Genomic DNA, 21002 nt, shown 5'->3' on the forward strand with positions numbered 1-21002 from the left:
GTTCATTTTGTGCAATCTATATGGGGTGAAATATGCTCGGTGGACCATCTTAAACTGTATTAGCCGGTCTCTCAGGGAGACCAGGGATCTGAAAGGGAAGTCCCACATGTCATCCCAATCATCATTATCAAAGGTGGGAATGTCGCGCACCCATTTGTCTCTGAGTTTTCCCAAGGTAGGGAGGGAGGTCGTTATCAAATGGGAGTAAAGTTTCGAGGTGGGCTTATTTTCACATCTGGACGTGAGGAGGTCCGGACTGGACAACCTGGGGGGGAGACCCGGAGAACTGGCATCTGAAGGCATGGGAGAGTTGTAGATATCTAAAAAAATAGCTCTGCGGGACGTTGAAGTCAGAAATCAACTTGGGGAATGGGGCCAGCGATTGGTCGGAAATTATTTGGTCCGCTGTTTTAACGTTAAACTTAGTCCAAGCATGGGGTTCAGGTAGTTTGTAAAACTGCTCTAGGGTGGGGTTCAACCACAAGGGGGCAGCTGGAGAAAGTGCATTGGCAGGGTATTTTTCAAGTTTAAGTCCTGCCCCCCATGCACGCAACGTGGTGCGCATGGAGGGGGTCAGCGGGTATGTTGCTTTTGGGCCACGATACAGTAAAAATTTCAGCGCTTCCAGTGACTTCACCACCGCCGCCTCAACCAAGGTGGCAGGGTTCGTCCTATCAGGAGTGAGCCACCAAGCCGCAGTAACCAGCTGTGTCTCCTGAACCACTGGGGATAGATTCAGAGGTAAGAAGTCCGAAGCCTGCCTCGAGACCACCACCCCAAGGTACTTGAAGCTCTCCACCCACTGTAGAGGTATATCGGGGGGGGGGGGGGGGGCGGTGTCACTGGCTGCTGGGTCTATAGGGAACAGAAGTGATTTTGACCAGTTAACCTTAAGGCCCGTGATCGTGGAGAATGAGTTCAGAATTTGTAATGCCCCTCTGAGAGAGGAGTCTGCGTCGTTAAGGAAGAGAAGGAGGTCGCCCGCATACAGGGTGACCCTCTCCTCCAGCCAGCCAACACGCAGGCCCCTAATGTGCAGGGAGGTACGTAAGGCCTCCGCCAGGGGTTCCATTGCGATGGCGAACAGGGCCGGAGAAAGAGGGCAGCCCTGTCTCGTGCCCCTGGACAGAGGGAAGGACCGTGAGAGACCCCCCCCAGCTTAATGGCTGATGTGGGGTGCTGGTAGAGCGTCTGTAACCACGCAATAAATACCAAGGGGAACCCCATTCTACGGAGGACTTCCCACAGAAAAGGCCACTCCACAGTGTCGAAGGCCTTCTCTATGTCCAGGGAGGCCACCACCCGGGAACCCTCATTGAAGTGTTGTGCATGGATGTTGGTAAACAGGCGTCTTAAGTTGATGTCAGTGGCTCTATTAGGCATAAAACCGGTCTGGTCCGTCTCTATCACAGATGGCAGTAGGGGCTGTAGTCTCGTAGTGAGCAATTTGGTAAGGATTTTGAAGTCTGCATTTAGGAGGGCGATAGGCCTATATGAGGCGCAGGATGTGGGGTCCTTAGGGGCTTTATGGATTAGTATTATGTGTGCATGGCTCATGGAGGTGGGAAGGGTGCCCTCTGCCAGACAGTGAGTATAGAGCTGGGCCAGCTGGGGGGCAAGAAGGGCCCCGTGGGTTTTGTAGAACTCCATAGGGAGACCATCTGGACCCGGGGATTTTCCTGCAGGAAAGGAGCAAATTGCCCTCTGTACCTCCTCCGGGGTAATGGGCTTCACCAAATTTTCTCTCTCGGCGTCCGAGAGCCAGCCGAGTGCCAGGGGGTCCAGCCAAGGCGCCAGGTCCTGTGGCATGAGATCCGAGGGAAGCACAGAGGTATAAAGGGAACCATAGTATTGCCGAAATGCGTCCAATATGTCTGGGAGAGAGGAGACCGATTCACCCGAAGGGGACACCACACCCTAGTATCACCGTCATGGGCAGGTCGTGTTGAGCTAACATTGCCAGGAGGCGACCGTTCCGGTCCCCCTGCTCGAAAAATCTTTGCTTATTGCGGTAAAGATCCAGTCTGGTAAGCTCTGTGAGGTGGAGGTGTAATTCTCGTTTCGCCGCATTAAGGGCTTCAAAACTAGAGTCGGTGGGGTCAGCTGTGTAGGCCTCAGTCTGGGTATCTACCTTGCTCTGTAGCTCAGTCGTGGTGGCAGCTTGCTCTCTACGGATCCCAGCTATGGAGGAAATATAATGACCTCTACTGAAGGCCTTGAATGCGTCCCAAGTAACCCCTGGGGAGGAGGACCCTGCATTAATTTGCCAGTATTCGGCAAGGCGGGCGGGATAGTGTTGGTCAAATCGGCGTGGGAGAGCCAGTGGGTTCCCAGGCGCCAAAGGGCTGAGGTTCGGGAAGTGGGGGAGCGGACATTAAGGAGGAGGGGGCAGTGGTCCGACAGCCCGCTGGGCAAATACGTGGCGTCTAGCACGTATGATAGCATGGCTGGATTGGCAAAAGCTAAGTCGATGCGTGAGGACGTTTTATAGGTGGTGGAAAAGCAGGAGTAGGCCCTAGTCGAGGGGTGTTTCCACCTCCAGACCTCCGTCACTCCCATGGCCTGTGCCCAATTGGGTAGGTCTGAGGATCATTGTTTGGGGGGGACCGGCCTGTATAAGTCTGGGGCTAGAATAGCGTTAAAATCGCCCATAAGTAGCAGCCTAGCGGGGCAGTATGGAGTAACCTTTTCCAGGATAGTGTATAAGGTGGATGCTGAAAAGGGAGGAGGCAGGTATACATTTACCACAATATATCTCGTACCCCAAACTGTGAAAACTACTATCACGTATTTGCCCTGAGAGTCGGTGTGAATCTGCTCCACTGCACAGGGAAAGGATTTGCTGATCAGCACCGAGACCCCCCTGGCATAGGTAGAATAGGAGGCATGAAAGGCTCTCTGGATCCACGGCTTCTTTAGTGCCAACAGTTTGCTGCCCATGAGGTGTGTCTCCTGGAGCAGTATCATATGGGGGGAGTGCAATTTAAGATATTTAAACAGAACTGCTCTTTTAAATTTAGAATTGAGCTCCCGGACATTCCAGGATAGGATATTAAAAGAGGACATGTCACGTGTGGCCATCAGATGGTTCCGTTAATATTGCAAGGAGACGCCCATGGGTGTTAATATCATGTACCAAGAGCCGCCTAGACCCAGAGAGCCCATTGTAGAAAGAGTCATGACCAAACATTAACCATACAAACAAAAAAGTAAATACATAGACAAAAAACAAAAGTACCCTTGGTGACCGCCAGGGGTCAACCCTGCCCATATCTGGTGGCATCCCTGGAAACTGGGGAGCGATCAGATCGGGCCTATACCCAAAAAATAACAATTTAACCCCTTAAACTGTGCACGGCAACAGTGCAATGCCGTGTGTAAGAACGTGTAAAAGTCCTCCAGGGGGAAGTCCGCTGCAGGTTAGCAGCAACACTCCGTGCTAACCCGAGTACCTCGAGTGCGACTTAGAGAACAAAAAAAAAGGGAGAAGAAGGGGAACAGAAAACAAAATACAAAACCCCCCCAAAACAAGGGGGAAATATAGCTTCCACGGTGTATTCCAGCCGGGATGGAGAGGTATATCCCAGGCACAGCTACAATCGTCACCGAGACAAGCCAGAAGGGGGGGGAGCAACAACTTATCTTGTAAAGTTCCGTGTGGATAGCTCACTCAACATAGGAGTTCGCAGACATGTAAGGATGATGGGCCGATACTTGGGCCTGAAATAACATAAGAGTTCAGTGTGTCCATTCATGTTCATTGCCTTCCCCCAGTGAGCCCCAGACAACCTCCGGGCCCCCACGATGGAGTAATACACGCCACCTCAGCACAGCCCAGTAAGCCAGGCATCCACCTCGGCCGGCGTGTCGAAAAATTTGACAGTGCCCTCGTGCTGGACCCGCAGGCGACTAGGATAGAGCATTCCATATTTAATGTTGCGGTCTCGTAGTCTGCGCCGAACATCAGTGAAGGTCTGTCGTCTTCTCTATAGATCCGGGGAGAAATCGGGGAACAGCATGATGCGTGCATTACCATATTGCAGATTCGGGTGCTTCCTGGCCTCAGCGAGTATGCGATCTCGATCACGGTAGTTGAGGAAACGCACCAGGAAGGCACGTGGGGGTGCACCCGAGATAGGTCGACCCATCGGAACCCGATGAGCACGTTCTGCCACATACGTAGGGGGGATATCGGTCAGACCAAGTAGATCTTTGAAGAAGGTTTCTGCAAAGTCTGCCGGGTGGTCTCCCTCCGATCCTTCAGGAAGGCCCAGGACCCGAACATTGTTACGACGCATTCGGTTTTCGGCATCATCTGACTTCGCCACTAAAGCTTTAATCGTGTTGTGTAGGTCGGTGAGTTGGTCGGCATGTTGTCCCGTTCGATCCTCCACCTCCGAGATACGGTGTTCAGATTCCGAGAGACGCCCCCGTATTTTATCCAGATCGTTGCGGATAAGGTTGCACTCCTCTGCCAGGTGATCGATCCGTACCAATAGAGATGTCCTGCTGCTTTCGATTGCTGCTAAGATCATGTTGGTGTCACCTGTGGGAGGCTGGGGTGAGGAGGGCGTGGGAATGTCAGCCGGGGGACCGTCCTCCATGTCAACCAACAAGGCCTGCAGTTTCTGGAGTAAGGCGGGGTCCCCGCGGGGGGATGGGGCTGCAGCCGGTGTCCTGGGCTGTTGCACAGTCTTTGGAGGCTTCTTTGAAGGCATCATAGGGCTCTCGACCGGCAGCAGATCTCTGTAGCCGGAGCAAAGCAAGAGATGGGGACTGTGGAGACAGGAGGGCCAGCAGTTGGTATTATGGCGTAGTAATATGGCTGCTACGTGCAAGGCTGGCAGTGCGGACAATGTCCTGGTGAATCCAAAAAAAAGGGGGGCGGAGCCTCAGTTGTAGATGTTGCGGGCGGCAGTCCAGCCGGGGGGGCAGCTCTGGTGGCAGTGAGCTACAAGGGGAGGAGTCAGGGGGATCAGGATTGTGCACAGTACGGCTGGGTGGAGCAAGATGGACACTGCACGTGGCACCGGAGTCAGGGAGGAAGGCCACAAAAGGTCTGGAAGTGGAGGCTGATGCCCAGCACTGCGGGCAGGCCAGGGTGTCCTTAGAAGGAGTCCGGAGCAAGTGCAGAGGAGGCAGGAGATCCCCCGGGTGTAGCAAGATGGCCGCCAAGTGTCCGGCCGGAGCCACAGAGCGCTGTGCAGGAGGGCCAAAGCACGGGCTGCAGAGGGGTTATGGCACTGAGGGAGGCTAAGAAGCTGAGAACAGGCCCAGGGTGTCCAGGAGGCTAGGGGTGGATTCCAGGCCGCAGCCGGTTGTACCAAGATGGCCGCCAGACCGGGTGCAGGGCCCAAGACTAGGCCCAGCAAAACAGCGGTTGGAGCAGGAGGATGGAGGGTTGGCAGGGTGGCAGCGATCGTGTCCCAGCAACCGACGCCGGCCGCTGTCCGGCGGCCGGTGGTGTAGGAAAATCCGGTAGGCTGGAGGCTCTACTAGGCCGCACTAGGCCACACCAGGCCGCGGCCTTGACGGGCGGCACTGGGGGTCCCGCAGGCCACGAGGCCCCACCGGAGGTGCAGGGAAGCTGGCTGGAGGACAAGGGGGGGTCCCTTACCGCACCGCTGGTCCAGGAAAGGAGCTGCTTGCAGAGCACAGGCCTGGAAGATGGCGGCTGCCACTAGCACGCAGGCTCCCAGCCGATTGCGGGTCAGAATCCGCCCAATGGAGCCACGGACTGCAGCAGGCCACGGAGCAGAGCAAGGAGGTAGGGCCTCCGGCCGTTTTAGGGCTTTGAAAAAGAAGGATTGAGAAGGATTGAGTTCAGGATGTCAGGAGTTCTCCACTTAGACGTCCGTCGCCTTTCACATCCGGACACGCCCCCCTCTGTATACCCTTGGATGTCTTTTGTATACACTAGCTTCTCTTTATACATTAGCTCTCTGTATACCCAAGCCTCTCTATATACACTAGTCCGTCTGTATACACTAGCAAGTCTGCATAAACCACCCTCTCTGTGTAACCCAGCCTCGCTCTCTGTATACCCTAGCCTCCATCTCTGCATACCCAGGGCGTTCTTCTCTATAATCTAGCCTATTTGTATACACTAGCCTTTCTTTTGCACACATTAGCCTCTCTATATAAACTAGCCAGTCTTCTGTATACACTAGTTCGTCTGTATACACTAGCATACTCTAGCCTCTCTCTCTCTGTATACCCTAGCCTCCATCTCTGCATACCCAGGACGTTCTTCTGTATAATTTAGTCTATCTGTATACACTAGCTTGTCTATATATACTAGCCGGTCCTCTGTATACACTAGTACATCTGTATACACTAGCAAGTCTGTGTAACCAAGCCTGTCTAGTGTATACATACGGACTAGTGTATACAGAGGACCTGCTAGTTGATACAGAGAGGCTAATGTGTACAAAAGACAGGCTAATGTATACAGATAGGCTAGATTATACAGAAGAACGTCCTGGGTATGCAGAGCGCTCAGATTCAAGGAATGGCCGACGTGAGTAATATGAGGGACACTCCTCACCCCCCCACCTACCACCTTTCATCCCCTTTCCCTCTCTGCCCCGGTCATCTGGTGGCAGTTTTATGCACTCCCTGGCCCCCACCCATTCATAATCCTTACCGACCTTTCCTTCCGCTGCTCACAGGAACATACTGGATGACTTGTCTAATTAACTAACTGTACAAGACAGCGCTATCCTCCTGGAGGAGGCTTTACCCCTCACTGTTTGGGTGGTCCCTGCCTCCCCCTGGATGCTCCACATATACCCCGACGACATTGTCGGAGGGGCACCACTTGACAGGACATGGGGCTGTCATGCCAGTGGCATCTCCCATTGGAGGAAGGGATGATGGCCCCAACCCCTTGGCAGCAGGTTCTTTCATGTACAGACCAGTTCCGCTCATCTTCCCTTCTGGAATCTTGACCTTAGAGGGGGGAGTTGCACTTTGGGGGGTCTGAGTGATACCTAGTGCGCTGTACTGGAAGGCCTTGACATTCCCGCATATGTGTCCCCTCCCCCTGGTTGCGCCCCTCTTCCCCCCCCTCTGGCCCCCACCTACTCTTTGCCGACATTGCCTTCTGCAGCTTTTGGGGACACCCTGGATGACTTATTTATTGAGCCTATTGGTACGAGACACTGCTTCCCTCCAGTTTGACTCTGGACCCCCCTGGAGGATTTACCCCTTACTGTTTGGGCGGTCCCAGCCTCCCTCTGGATGCTCTACACAGCCCCCAATGGGGATGCAGGAGAGACACTAATTGGCGGGCCCCAGGACTGCTGCTCGGGTGAAGTCTCCCATTGGATGGAGGGATGGTGGCCCCAGCCCCTTGCCTGACGGATTTTCCATGCACCGACCAGGGCTGCTCCTCTTTCATCTTGATGTGGTGACCATGGAGGGGAGGAATTGAAATTTATGGGGTCCGGGTGGCTGCTGGTGTGAGTGCGCTAAAGGACTTGACATTTCCGTATGTTTGTCCCCTCTCCCTAGATGCCCCTCCTTCCCTCCCCCCTTCCCCCCCTTCCCTCCTTCCCTTCCCTCCCTCCTTTCCCCCTTCCCTCCCCCATTTCCCTCCCCCTTTTGCCCCTTCCTCCCTTTTTCCCCCCTTCCCTCCCCCTTATCCCCTGGGGTGTGGACGGGGGAGAGGGGGTAAGGAGAGGACAATCTGCCAAAGGGAGAAATGCATTTGTTCGGGGGCTGCATGTGTACTTTTGGGGTATCAGACGGGGGGTGGTGGATCCCATTCTGTGATGCCTTTTCTGTTGTGACGGGCTCCCTCATGCATGCCTACGTTTAGGGCGAGCCGAGGAGACCCCTCAGTGCTGATAGTTATATGCTCTACCTCGGTTTTGATTATACTATTGTTTTTTGGTTCTATGATGTTACTGATTGTCTTTTATTTGCATACCGGTATCAGACGTGACATTTACCACTGCCAGGACTGGGGGGACTGGGATCCGGGGGCTCCCTCTCTGACCTGTCTACCCACCAACCCAAGTAGGACGGCGCTTTAAACCCAGTGTACATCTGGTAAGCGCTATAGCATAATTGTGCTGTTTTAGTATACCCTTCCTGTACTGTTGAGTGCAGACAACCCTTAATTTCTCTCTCCCCCTGGGGTTGAGGTGCCCGGCCTCTTTTTCCCCTTACCTTTCCTTTCATTTGGCCTTCCTTTCTCCTCCTTAGTTCCCGCCATCCATTTCCTATCCAATACCTACCTTGGTTCAACTTTCTTTGCTTTTCTCTGACGTCCACCTCCCCCTCCCTGAGGAGCGATGGCAGACTCAGTCAAGGTCACCTCTCTAAACGTTAAGGGACTGAATTCCCCTGAAAAACGGCTGATCCTCCTGTGAGAACTGAAGACTTCCCGTACTGATGTGGCCTTTATGCAAGAAACACATTTTAATAATACTAGCCTCCCCTTTCTATGGTCGAGATCCTTCCCTAAGGTCTACCATTCTACTAACCCCTCCTCTAAGACCATGGGAGTCTCCATTCTGATCTCTAGCAGGCTCCCCTGGGTTCTCCAGGATTCTCTGGGGGACCCTGGGGGTCGATATCTTTTTCTTAGGGGCCACATTGGAGAGCTCCTTTTTACATTTGCCACTGTGTACGCTCCCAATGATCACCAAGACACGTTCCTCAGAACTACCCTGCACAGATTATGTGACTTTCGGGAGGGCCAGTTTATATTAGGTGGGTTGACACTTCTGCCTCTTGCTCCTCGCTCCTCATTTCCTCTAGAAAGCGGATTACTAAGTGTTTACTGAATGACCAATTAGTTGATGTCTGGCGTCTGCAACACTCTGGGGAAAGGGACTACTCTTTTTGCTCTTCCCCTCACAAATCATACTTTAGGATAGACTTCTTCTTGATTCCACATGACCAACTGCACTTGGTGAGCTCTTTCTCCATCGGCCATATTACTTGGTCTGACCACGCTCCTGTAGCCCTTACCTACACCCTCTCTAGGAACCCCTCACCTTGGTCTCTCTTCTGGCACCTTAATGAAAGCCTCCTCCAGATACCGGAAGTTTTAGCAGATGTGACCAGGGAATTGGACTTTTATTTCCAAGAAAACTAAACGCAGGACTGCGACTCGGGGATAATTTGGGAGGCTCATAAGTCAGTATTCTGCAGGGTACTTATCAGGCATGGGGCGCGCATCAAACGAACACGGAAGGAACAGCTTGCTAATCTGTTTCGTGAACTTGCCTCTGTGGAAGCGAAACATAAACATGCCCCCTCATGGACCTTAGAGATTGAATTGGGGACACTCCATACCTAGATTACTGACCTACTCCATTATAAAGCGAAAGCGGCACTCCAGTTTTGTCGTAAACTGACGTAGGAGTCAGGGGACAAATGCGGAAAAATCTTAGCCAGGTCGGTAAAGGAGTTGAAATCTGCCTCTTACATACCACAGTTGAGAGATGAGAATGGCCAGAGGGCCTCTACCCCAACCCAAATAGCCGAAGTCTTTGAAAAATGTTACTCTGATCTCTACAACCTGCCCGATTCAGGGTCTGGACAGGACAATATAGACAGATATGTAACCGTTTCTGGTCTACCAACCCTCTCATCGGAATCACGGGAGTACTTGGAGGACCCGATTACACTGGAAGAACTCCAGACGGCCGTGGGACCTCCGAAGGTGGGTAAGCCTCCGGGCCCTGACGGATATACCGCACAATACTATAAGACCTTCCTCCCTATTCTCGGCCCGCGCTTGGTGAATTTATTTAATACTCTGAGCTCGAATGGGGATTTTCCTGAGGATACCCTTAGAGCCCACATCTCGTTGATACCTAAGGTGGGCAAAGACCCGGGCCTATGTGGGAGCTACAGACCCATTTCCCTCCTAAATTCGGTCCTAAAACTATTCTCTAAAATCCTCGCCACGTGATTGGCACAGCACTTGCAGTCCCTTATACAGATTGACCAGTTAGGTTTTATTCCCACCAGGGAAGATAGGGACAACACCATTAGGGTGCTTACCCTGGTCCATAAAGTAAAGTCATCTGGGACCCCTTGTCTTTTCGTGAGTACTGATGCCGAGAAGGCTTTTGATCGGGTCAAATGGACATTCATGTTCTCGGTCCTTCGCCATATAGGTCTGAGTGAACGGATGCTGGCATGGATAAGTAAGATATACTCACGCCCTTCAGCTCAAGTCAAAGCGAATGGGGTGCTCTCATCTCCCCTTGACATCAGGAATGGGACCAGACAGGTTTGCCCCCTGTCACCCCTATTATTCGCATTGTCATTGGAACCCTTTCTCTCCACAATTCGACAAAACTCAGACATAACGGGTACTTTTGAGTGCAAGGTATCTGCCTACGCGTATGACATGCTGTTCTCGCTGACGAATCCCAGAGTTTCCTTGCCAAATCTCCTTCGGGAATTCCAGATATACGGGATACTTCTTGAAATCAGAGGCCATGGGGGTTGCAGTCCCCCCGCAAACGTTACTAGACTTGCAGTCCAATTTTCATTTTAAATGGACCCATATTAGGTACTTACATTCCACCGGACATCGCGCGTACGTTTATGTTGAACTTCCTCCCACCCCTTGTCAGTAAGATCTGCAGTTTGCTTCACGGGTGGCATTCTGGCCTCCATTCCTGGTTCAGGAGATGCAATCTCATTAAAATGAACATACGCCCTAAATTTACCTATCTTTTCCAAGCTCTCCCGATCCAGATTCCAGTCCCATTTTTTAAGCAAGCTCAATCCCTGCTCACTCAATTTAACTGGGCCCAGAAAAATCCCAGACTTAAGCGGTCACAGCTGACATTGTCTAAACAACAGGGAGGGTTGGTTCTCCCTGACTTGCGACGCTACTACCTGGCCTCCCATCTGGGGCGTGTATTGGACTGGCATCGAAACAAACTTTCTAAGCTCTGGGTGCAACTAGAACAATCTCACTCCCGAATTCCGCTAAGAAGCGCCATGTGGTGCTATAAGGATTTACCCACAGAATTGACGTCACATCCCACTATAGGGGCTTCGTTGAAAGTCAGTCACCTGATCGCTACCCAAAACACACTCACGTCTTTGACTTCCCCCTTATTCCCTATATGTGGCCATCCGAACTTTGAACCGGGGACCCACTTAGAAATTCCAACCTAGACCATGCGTCTAAATTCGCCATTGATGGAAAATGGCCTTCTTTTTCAACCCTAAGAGATCCGACAGGGCTTTTCCAACAGCCTTTTTGGAGAGCGCGCAATGACATAATTTTCTCCATTCCATTCCCAATCCTCAAACTTTCGCCCGCCCTCAGATGGAGTTTGAGACTCTATGCAGGAGCGAAGGCCCTTTGGCCCACATTCTCTCTCAAACAGATCACCCACACTTAACCTGTCTGTCCAACTGGGAAAAAGACCTTAATTGCTCGTTTTCCCCAGCACAGAGACAACGCATTATCACTTTGGCTCTCAAAACCTCGCTGTGCACGAAGATACAGGAGACGAATTTTAAACTTCTCACCAGGTGGTATTTGACACCATCAAAGCTGCATAAATGTTTCCCCTCTTCCTCGAACATATGCTGGAGGTGTGGAGAAGAAGAGGGCACGTCGCTCCACATTTTTTGGTCCTGCCCCAGCTTGGTGGACTTCTGGACAGAGATCCGATGCATAACACAAAAATTCACAGACTTCTCCATCCCGGAAGAGGCTGCATTCTTTCTCTTGCACCATTCACAGATTCCCATTAAGAAGTACAAAAAATCTATTTTACAGCATGTGATAAATGTGGCAAAATCCTGCATCCCTCTCTATTGGAAAAAATGTTCCCCCCCCTTTCATTACATTTCAAACAAACCTGGGACATCTGGAATACCTTTATATTCTCGCTGGAAGGATGTCGCCTGCTATCGCCTTAGTGCTCTGAGCTTTCCTTGACTGGCCCCTTGGGCAGTGGCTGCCATCGTGTCTCGTCCCATTTTCTTCTTTCCTGATCTTTCACCCCTTCTCTTTTATGCCTTCCTCCCCTATCTCTCACCCCCTCTTTTGGAAAAAGTGGAAAATTGGCAATGACGGCCCCACACCCCCCTCTGGATGGATTATGCCGGAGGGACCTGGGGTTTGTGTGACCCTGGATCTTGGTACAGTACTTTATCCGTGCCTCGAATCATTATGATTGATGGAAGGCAGACTCACAGTTGCAAATATACCAGTATCAAGTATTGTTCAGCTGCTTTTTGCTTTGTATTTTTCTGTTGCATTATGTACTCGGGGGACCGCCTTCCCCTGTTTGGAGAAAAAATTATATTTGAAAAAATAAAAAGAAGCCTACGACACCTGGTATTCCCAGGTGGTCTCCCATCCAGGCATTAACCAGGCCCGACCCTGCTTAGCCTCCAAGATCAGATGAGAGGGAACAGATTCAGGGTGATGTGGCCGTAGCCAATATCTTCAGGCACTCTCAACTCTCTTGACAAACGCCAAGATGGTCACCTTGGGAACAAGCGGGAAAAAATAGGTCAACGGCAACAACATAAAAAGAAGACTACGGCATCTGGAAATCCCAGGCGGTCTCCCATCCAGGTACTAAACTGGTCCCAACCCTGCTTAGCCTCTGAGATCAGATGATATTGGGCTCTTTCAGGGTGATGTGGCCATAGGAGATTTCTTCAGGCACTCTCAACCCTCTTGACTAACGCCAAGATGGTCACCTTGGGAAACAAACAAAAAAAAACAAGTCAACGCCAACAACATAAGAAGAAGTCTACAGCACCTAGTATTCCCAGGTGGCCTCCCATCCGGGTATTAACAAGGCCCGACCCTGTTTAGTCTCTGAGATCAGACGAGATCTGGTGCTTTCAGGGTTATGTGGCCATAGGCGAGCTCTTCAGGCACTCTCAACCCTCTTGCCAAACACCAAGATGGTCGCCTTGGTAAACAAACAAAACAAAAACAAGTCAACGCCAACAACATAAAAAGAAGCCTACTGCACCTAGTATTCCCAGGTGGTCTCCAATCCAGGTACTAGCAAGGCCCGACCCTGTTTAGCCTGTGAGATCAGAGGAGATCGGGCGCTTTCAGGGTTTTGTGCCCATAGGCAATCTCTTTGGGCACTCTCAACCCTCTTGACAAATACCAAGATAGTCACCTTGAGATACAAGCGAAAAAAAACAGGTAAATGTCAACAACATAAAGAGAAGAATACGGCACCTGGTATTCCAACGCCATCTCCTATCCAGGTACTAACTAGGCCCAACCCTTCTTAGCCTCCGAGATGAGAAGAGATAGGGCTCTTTCAGAGTGTTGCTGCTGTAAGCGATCTCTTTGGGCACTCTCAAGCCTCTTGACAAATGCCAAGATGGTCACCTTGGGAAACAAGCGAAAAAAACTAATCAACGCCAACAACATAAAAAGAAGCCTACAATAACTGGTATTCCCAGGTGGTCTCCCATCCAGGTACTAACCAGGCCTGACTCTTCTTAGCCTCCAAGATCAGACGAGATTGGGTGCTTTCAGAGTGATGTGGCCATAGGCAATCTCTTCAGGCACTCACAACCCTCTTGACAAACACCAAGATGGTCACCTTGGGAAACAAGCGAAATAAAAACAGGTCAACGCCAACAGCATAAAAAGAAGCCTACGACACCTGGAATTCCCAGGCGGTCTCCCATCCAGGTACTAACAAGGCCTGACTTTTCTTAGCCTCCAACATCAAACGAGATCGGGTGCTTTCAGGGTGATGTGCCCGTAGGCAATCTCTTCTGGCACTTTTAACCCTCTTGACAAACGCCAAGATGGTCACCTTGGGAAACTAACAAAAAAAACAAGTCAACGCCAACAACATAAGAAGAAGTCTACAGCACCTAGTATTCCCAGGTGGTCTGCCATCCGGGTATTAACAAGGCCCAGACCCTGTTTAGCCTCTGAGATCAGACGAGATCTGGTGCTTTCAGGGTTATGTGGCCATAGGCGAGCTCTTCAGGCACTCTCAACCCTCTTGACAAACACCAAGATGGTCAACTTGGTAAACAAACAAAACAAAAACAAGTCAACGCCAACAACATAGAAAGAAGCCTACGGCACCTAGTATTCCCAGGTGGTCTCCAATCCAGGTACTAGCAAGGCCCAACCCTGTTTAGCCTTTGAGATCAGAGGAGATCGGGCGCTTTCAGGGTTATGTGCCCATAGGCAATCTCTTTGTGCACTCTCAACCCTCTTGACAAATGCCAAGATAGTCACCTTGAGATACAAGCGAAAAAAAACAGGTCAATGTCAACAACATAAAAAGAAGAATACGGCACCTGGTATTCCAACGCCATATCCCATCCAGGTACTAACTAGGCCCAACCCTTCTTAGCCTCCGAGATGAGAAGAGATAGGGCTCTTTCAGGGTGTTGCTGCTGTAAGCGATCTCTTTGGGCACTCTCAACCCTCTTGACAAATGCCAAGATGGTCTCCTTGGGAAACAAGCGAAAAAAAACAAACGAATCAACGTCAACAACATAAAAAGAAGCCTACAATAACTGGTATTCCCAGGTGGTCTCCCATCCAGGTACTAACCAGGCCTGACTCTTCTTAGCCTCCAACATCAAACGAGATCGGGTGCTTTCAGGGTGATGTGCCCGTAGGCAATCTCTTCTGGCACTTTTAACCCTCTTGACAAACGCCAAGATGGTCACCTTGGGAAACTAACAAAAAAAACAAGTCAACGCCAACAACATAAGAAGAAGTCTACAGCACCTAGTCTTCCCAGGTGGTCTGCCATCCGGGTATTAACAAGGCCCAGACCCTGTTTAGCCTCTGAGATCAGACGAGATCTGGTGCTTTCAGGGTTATGTGGCCATAGGCGAGCTCTTCAGGCACTCTCAACCCTCTTGACAAACACCAAGATGGTCAACTTGGTAAACAAACAAAACAAAAACAAGTCAACGCCAACAACATAGAAAGAAGCCTACGGCACCTAGTATTCCCAGGTGGTCTCCAATCCAGGTACTAGCAAGGCCCAACCCTGTTTAGCCTCTGAGATCAGAGGAGATCGGGCGCTTTCAGGGTTATGTGCCCATAGGCAATCTCTTTGTGCACTCTCAACCCTCTTGACAAATGCCATGATAGTCACCTTGAGATACAAGCGGAAAAAAACAGGTCAATGTCAACAACATAAAAAGAAGAATACGGCACCTGGTATTCCAACGCCATCTACTATCCAAGTACTAACTAGGCCAAACCCTTCTTAGCCTCCGAGATGAGAAGAGATAGGGCTCTTTCAGGGTGTTGCTGCTGTAAGCGATCTCTTTGGGCACTCTCAACCCTCTTGACAAATGCCAAGATGGTCTCCTTAGGAAACAAGCGAAAACAAACAAACGAATCAACGTCAACAACATAAAAAGAAGCCTACAATAACTGGTATTCCCAGGTGGTCTCCCATCCAGGTACTAACCAGGCCTGACTCTTCTTAGCCTCCAAGATCAGACGAGATTGGGTGCTTTCAGAGTGATGTGGCCATAGGCAATCTTTTCAGGCACTCTCAACCCTCTTGACAAACACCAAGATGGTCACCTTGGGAAACAAGCGAAATAAAAACAGGTCAACGCCAACAACATTAAAAGAAGCTTACGACACCTGGTATTCCCAGGCGGTCTCCCATCCAGGTACTAACAAGGCCCGACTCTTCTTAGCCTCCAACATCAAACGAGATCGGGTGCTTTTAGGGTGATGTGCCCGTAGGCAATGTCTTCAGGCACTTTCAACCCTCTTGACAAACGCCAAGATGGTCACCTTGGGAAACAAGCAAAAAAAAAATAAGTCAATGCCAACAACTTAAAAAAAAAGCCTATGGCATTGAGAAATCCCAGGCGGTCTCCCACCCAGGTACTAACCAGGTCCCAACCCTGCTTAGCCTCTGAGATCAAATGAGATTGGGCTCTTTCAGGGTGATGCGGCCATAGTAGATTTTTTTCAGGCACGCTCAACCCTCTTGACAAACGCCAAGATGGTCACCTTGGGAAACAAACAAAAAAAACAAGTCAACGCCAACAACATAAAAAGAAGCCTACAACACCTAATATTCCCAGGCGGTCTCCCATCCAGGTATTAACAAGGCGCGAACCTTTCTAGCCTCTGAGATCAGAGGAGATTGGGCACTTTCAGGGTGATGTGCTCATAGGCAATCTCTTTGGGCACTCTCATCCCTCTTGAAAAATGCCAAGATAGTCACCCTGGAAAACAAGCGAAAAAAAACAGGTCAACGCCAACAACATAAAAAGAAGAATACGGCACCTGGTATTCCAAGCCCGTCTCCCATTCAAGTACTAACTAGGCCCAACCCTTCTTAACCTCCGAGATCAGAAGAGATAGGATGCTTGCAGGGTGATGTGGCTGTAAGCGATCTCTTTAGGCACTCTCAACCCTCTTGACAAATGCCAAGATGATCACTTTGGGAAACAAGCGAAAAAAAACAGGTCAACACCAGCAACATAAAAAGAAGCCTGCGGCATCTGGAAAACCCATGCGGTCTCCCATCCAGGTACAAACCAGGCCCAACCCTGCTTAGCCTCTGAGACCAGACGAGATTGGGCGCTTTCAGGGTGTTGTGCCCATAAGCAATTTCTTTGTGCGCTCTCAACCCTCTTGACAAATGCCAAGATGGTCACCTTGGGAAACAAGGGAAAAAAAATAGGTCAACGCCGACAACATAATGAGAAGCCTACGGCACCTGGTATTCCCAGGCTATCTCCCATCCAGGTACTAACCAGGCCCATCGCTGCTTAGCCTCTGAGATCAGATGAGATTGGGCTCTTTCAGGGTGATTTGGCCGTAGGCACTCTCTTTGGGCACTCTGAAGCCTCTTGACAAAGGCCAAGATGGTCACCTTGGGAAACAAGCTAAAAAAAGCAGGTCAAAGCCAACAATATAAAAAAAAGCCTACGGCATCCGGTATTCCCAGGCGATCTCCCAATCAAGACACTAACCAGGCCAGATCCTTCTATGGCACCTGGTCTTCCCAGGCAGTCTCCCATCCAGGTGCTAACCAGGCCTGACGCTGTTTAGCCTCTGAAATCAGACGAGATCGGGTGCTTTCAGGGTTATGTGGCCGTAAGTGTTCTCTTCAAGAAATGCCCAACCCTCTTGACAAACGCCAATATGGTCGCCTTGAGAAACAAGCGAAAAAAAACAGGTCAAAGCCAACAACATAAAAAGAAGCTAGGTACTAACCAGGCCCGACACTGTTTAGCCTCCCAGATCAGATGAGATTGGGCACTTTCAGGGTGATGGGGCCGTAGGTGATCTCTTCGGGCACTCTCAACCCTCTTCACAAACGCCAAGATGGTCACCTTGGGAAACAAGTGAAAAAAAAAAACAGGTCAAGGCCAACAACATAAAAAGAAGCCTACGGCACCTGTTATTCCCAGACGTTCTCCCATCCTGGTACTAACCAGGCCCGACACTGCTTAGCCTCTGAGATCAGATGAGATCGGGTGCTTTCAGGGTGATGAGGCCATAGGTGATCTCTTTGGGATCTCTCAACCCTCTTGTTAAACACCAAGATGGTCACCTTGGGAAACAAGCGAAAATAAACAGGTCAATGCCAACAACATAAAAAGAAGCCTACGGGACCTGGTATTCACAGATGGTCTCCCATACAGGTATTAACCAGGCAGTACACTGCTAGGCCTCCGAGATCAGATGAGAGCTTTCAGGGTGATGTGGCCATAGGTGTTCTATTCAGACACTCTCAACCCTCTTAACAAATGCCAAGATGGTCATCTTGGGAAACAAGTGAAAAAAAAACAGGTCAACGCCAACAACATAGACCCTGGCGGTCTCACATCTGACCCTGACCCTGCTTAGCCTCTGAGATCGGGCGCTTTCAGGGTGATGTGGCCTTAGGCTAACGCTTCGGGACATACTCAAAACTCTTGACAGATGCTAAAATGGTCCCCTTGGGAAACAAGCGGAAAAAAATCATGTCAAAGCCAACAATATAAAAAGATTCCTATGGCACCTGTAATTATATACTATTTAGGCCGGACCCTGCTTAGCCTCTGAGATCAGTGATGTGGCCGTAGGAGATTTCTTTGGGCTCTCTCAGCCCTCTTGACAAATGCCAAGATGGTCACCTTGGGAAACAAGTGGGAAAAAAAAAAACATGTCAACGCCAACAACATAAAAAGAAGCCTACGGCACCTGGTATTCCCAGTCGATCTCCCATCCAGTTACTAATCAGGCCCGACAATGCTTAGCCTCCGAGATCAGACAAGATCGGGCACTTTACTTGTGATTTGGCCGTAGGCACTTTCTTTGGGCACTCTCAACCCTCTTGACAAACGCCAAGATGGTCATCTTGGGAAACAAGCGAAAAAAAACAGGTCAACGCCAACAACATAAAAAATAAGATTTTTATGTACAGCTTACCTGGAAAATCCTTTTCTTGAGAGTACATCACGGGACACAGGAGCTTTATTATATAGTGGGTTATATAGGCACCTCTGGTGATTGGACACTGGTTAACCCCCAATTAAGGAGAATTCCTCCCCTATATAACCCCTCCCATATGGGAGGCACCTCAGTTTTGTAGCAAAGCAATAGGAAACCACGTAAAACCCAAGAGGGGCGGGAGCTCTGTGTCCCGTGATGTACTCTCAAGAAAAGGATTTTACAGGTAAGCTGTATATAAAAATCCTATTTTCTTGATCATACATCACGGGACACAGGAGCTTCATTACATAGTGGGATGTCCCAAAGCAATGCTCAGATTGAGGGGAGGGAGACACAGATCATAATATATAGACCGCCAAGGACCAGAGGACCTAAACTGCAGCCTGCAGTACACTGCGCCCAAAGGCGATATCCTCTTGCCCTCTGACATCCACCTGATAGAATCTGGTGAATGTGTGGACTGATGACCAAGTTGCAGCCTTTCAGATCTGAGCCAGGGAGGCCTGGTGATGCACTGCCCAATAAGCACATACAGCCCTAGTTGAGTGCGCTTTCACTTGAAAAGGAGGGATCTTCCTTTTAACACTATAGGCCTGAGAAATAATCTGTCTAATCCACCTTGAGATAGTGGAATTTGATGCCGCCTGGCCCTTCCTAGAGCCTTCCGGCAAAATAAATAAGCAATCAGTTTTCCTTATCTGAGCAGTTGCCTGATGATAGATACTGATTGCCCTTACCACATGCAAAGTGTGCAAAGATTCTTCTTCTGCGGACTGTTGGTCCTGAAAAAGTAATGGTAGGATTACATCTTGATTCAAATGGAATCCTGAAACCACCTTAGGCAGAAAGGACCTGTTGGGAGGCATTACCACCCGGTCCTTATGAATAATTAGATACGGCTCTTTGCTGGAGAGAGCTGCTAGTTCTGACACTCTTCTAGCCGTGGATATGGCTACCAAGAAAACCAATTTTTTAGTCAAAAGAACTAACGAAGGCTGATGCAAAGGTTCAAAAGGTTGCCCCTGCAAAGCTGAGAGAACCAAATTCAGATCCCATGGGCATACCGGAGGTTTGGCCGGCGGCCTTATCCGCATAGCCCCCTGGATGAAAGCCCGCACCAGGGAATGCGATGCCAGTGGCTTCTGAAAAAACACTGAGAACGCCGAAATCTGCACCTTGATAGTGCTTACGGCCAAATTAATTTCTAGGCCTGACTGGAGGAAGGCCAAGATCCTGCTAATGACATACTTTCTAGGATGCCATTCCCTGAGTTCACACCAGAAAACATATGCCCTCCAGATTTTGTAGTAAATAAGCCTGGAGGCCGGCTTTCTGGCATTGACCAGAGTAGAAAGGACTGGCCCCGAAAGCCCACGGTCTCTCAGAATGTGGGTCTCAGCAGCTAAACCATCAAATTCAGACTGTGTAAAGCAGGATGGTAAATTGGACCCTGTGAGAGCAGATCTGGCCAGAGAGGGAGGATCCACGGCCTGCCTACTGCCAACTTCATGATCTCTGCATACCACGGTCACCTGGGCCAAGCCGGGCTACCAAAAGAACCGACTTTGTCTCCCTCTTGACTCTTCCCAGGAACCGCGACAGAAGCGGGCACAGGGGAAAGGCATAAAACAAATTGTACTGATCCTAGGGAACTGTTAGAGCATCCGACTCCTGAGCGAGTGTATCTCTTGTCCTTGACACGAATTTGTCTAGTTTTCTGTTGAACCTGGACGCAAACAGATCTATGTCTGGAGTACCCCACCTGTGACATATGTTCCAAAACACGTCGGGGTGCAGAGCCCATTCTCCTGGGCACAACTGCTGGTGGCTCAGAAAATCCGCCTGCCAATTTTCCACTCCTGGAATGAAGACTTCAGAAAGGCATGGAACATGCCTTTCTGCCCAGACAAGTATGCGATTCACCTCTTTTTGCGCAACCAGACTCATGGTACCGCCCTGGTGATTGATATAGGCACCTGCTGTGGCATTGTCAGACTGAACCTGAACAGGGAGACCCCGTAGTCTGAAAGACCAGTTTATGAGAGCCATATAAACTGCCCGGATCTCCAAGAAATTTATGGGCAATAGCTTCTCGATCGCAGACCATTTCCCCTGCGAGCACGTCTCCTCCAACACTGCTCCCCAGCCTGTCAGGCTGGCATCTGTTGTAATAATCTTCCATGGAAGAGGAAGAAAAGTTTTGCCTTTCAGCAAATTCTCGGTTTGTAACCACCAGATGAGACTCTTGCATGTCCCTGGGGATAGACGCATAGGAAGATCCAAGGACTGGGGCTTCCTGTTCCAAGCCGCAAGGATGCATCTTTGCAGAGGCCTTGAGTGCAACTGGGCGAATGGAACGGCCTTGAAGGAGGCGACCATTTTCCCTAACAGTCTCATGCACAACCGAATGGGGGAAGATCTTCTGCCCAGAATTAGGCGCACCAGATCCCCAATGGCCAATGGCCTTGGTAGAAACACCTTGCCCTGAGCGGTATCGATAACCATACCCAGGTATTCCAACCTGGTAGCAGGCTGTAGGGACGACTTTTCTAGGTTTATAATCCAACCTAGT

The 21002-nt window shown here is 50.2% G+C and overlaps 13 pseudogenes; all 13 read right to left on the reverse strand.

Annotated features, from left to right (window-relative positions):
- Positions 1-12319: 12319 nt before the first annotated feature.
- LOC143953693 (5S ribosomal RNA) lies at positions 12320-12438 on the reverse strand (annotated as a pseudogene).
- A 317-nt stretch (positions 12439-12755) lies between these two features.
- Positions 12756-12874, reverse strand: LOC143949084 (5S ribosomal RNA; annotated as a pseudogene).
- A 535-nt stretch (positions 12875-13409) lies between these two features.
- On the reverse strand, positions 13410-13528 carry LOC143955443 (5S ribosomal RNA; annotated as a pseudogene).
- Positions 13529-13845: 317 nt separating this feature from the next.
- LOC143946973 (5S ribosomal RNA) lies at positions 13846-13965 on the reverse strand (annotated as a pseudogene).
- A 100-nt stretch (positions 13966-14065) lies between these two features.
- LOC143951141 (5S ribosomal RNA) lies at positions 14066-14184 on the reverse strand (annotated as a pseudogene).
- A 321-nt stretch (positions 14185-14505) lies between these two features.
- Positions 14506-14624, reverse strand: LOC143951460 (5S ribosomal RNA; annotated as a pseudogene).
- Positions 14625-14722: 98 nt separating this feature from the next.
- LOC143946442 (5S ribosomal RNA) lies at positions 14723-14842 on the reverse strand (annotated as a pseudogene).
- Positions 14843-14942: 100 nt separating this feature from the next.
- Positions 14943-15061, reverse strand: LOC143946773 (5S ribosomal RNA; annotated as a pseudogene).
- Positions 15062-15382: 321 nt separating this feature from the next.
- On the reverse strand, positions 15383-15501 carry LOC143955458 (5S ribosomal RNA; annotated as a pseudogene).
- A 100-nt stretch (positions 15502-15601) lies between these two features.
- Positions 15602-15720, reverse strand: LOC143948189 (5S ribosomal RNA; annotated as a pseudogene).
- A 974-nt stretch (positions 15721-16694) lies between these two features.
- Positions 16695-16813, reverse strand: LOC143943628 (5S ribosomal RNA; annotated as a pseudogene).
- A 565-nt stretch (positions 16814-17378) lies between these two features.
- Positions 17379-17497, reverse strand: LOC143954948 (5S ribosomal RNA; annotated as a pseudogene).
- A 669-nt stretch (positions 17498-18166) lies between these two features.
- Positions 18167-18285, reverse strand: LOC143956635 (5S ribosomal RNA; annotated as a pseudogene).
- Between the last annotated feature and the right edge of the window lie 2717 nt (positions 18286-21002).

Source organism: Lithobates pipiens, unplaced genomic scaffold, assembly GCF_037356315.1.
Source record: "Lithobates pipiens isolate NorthernLeopardFrog02 unplaced genomic scaffold, aLitPip1_a1.2 Scaffold_10, whole genome shotgun sequence".
NCBI classification, from domain to species: Eukaryota; Metazoa; Chordata; class Amphibia; order Anura; family Ranidae; genus Lithobates; species Lithobates pipiens.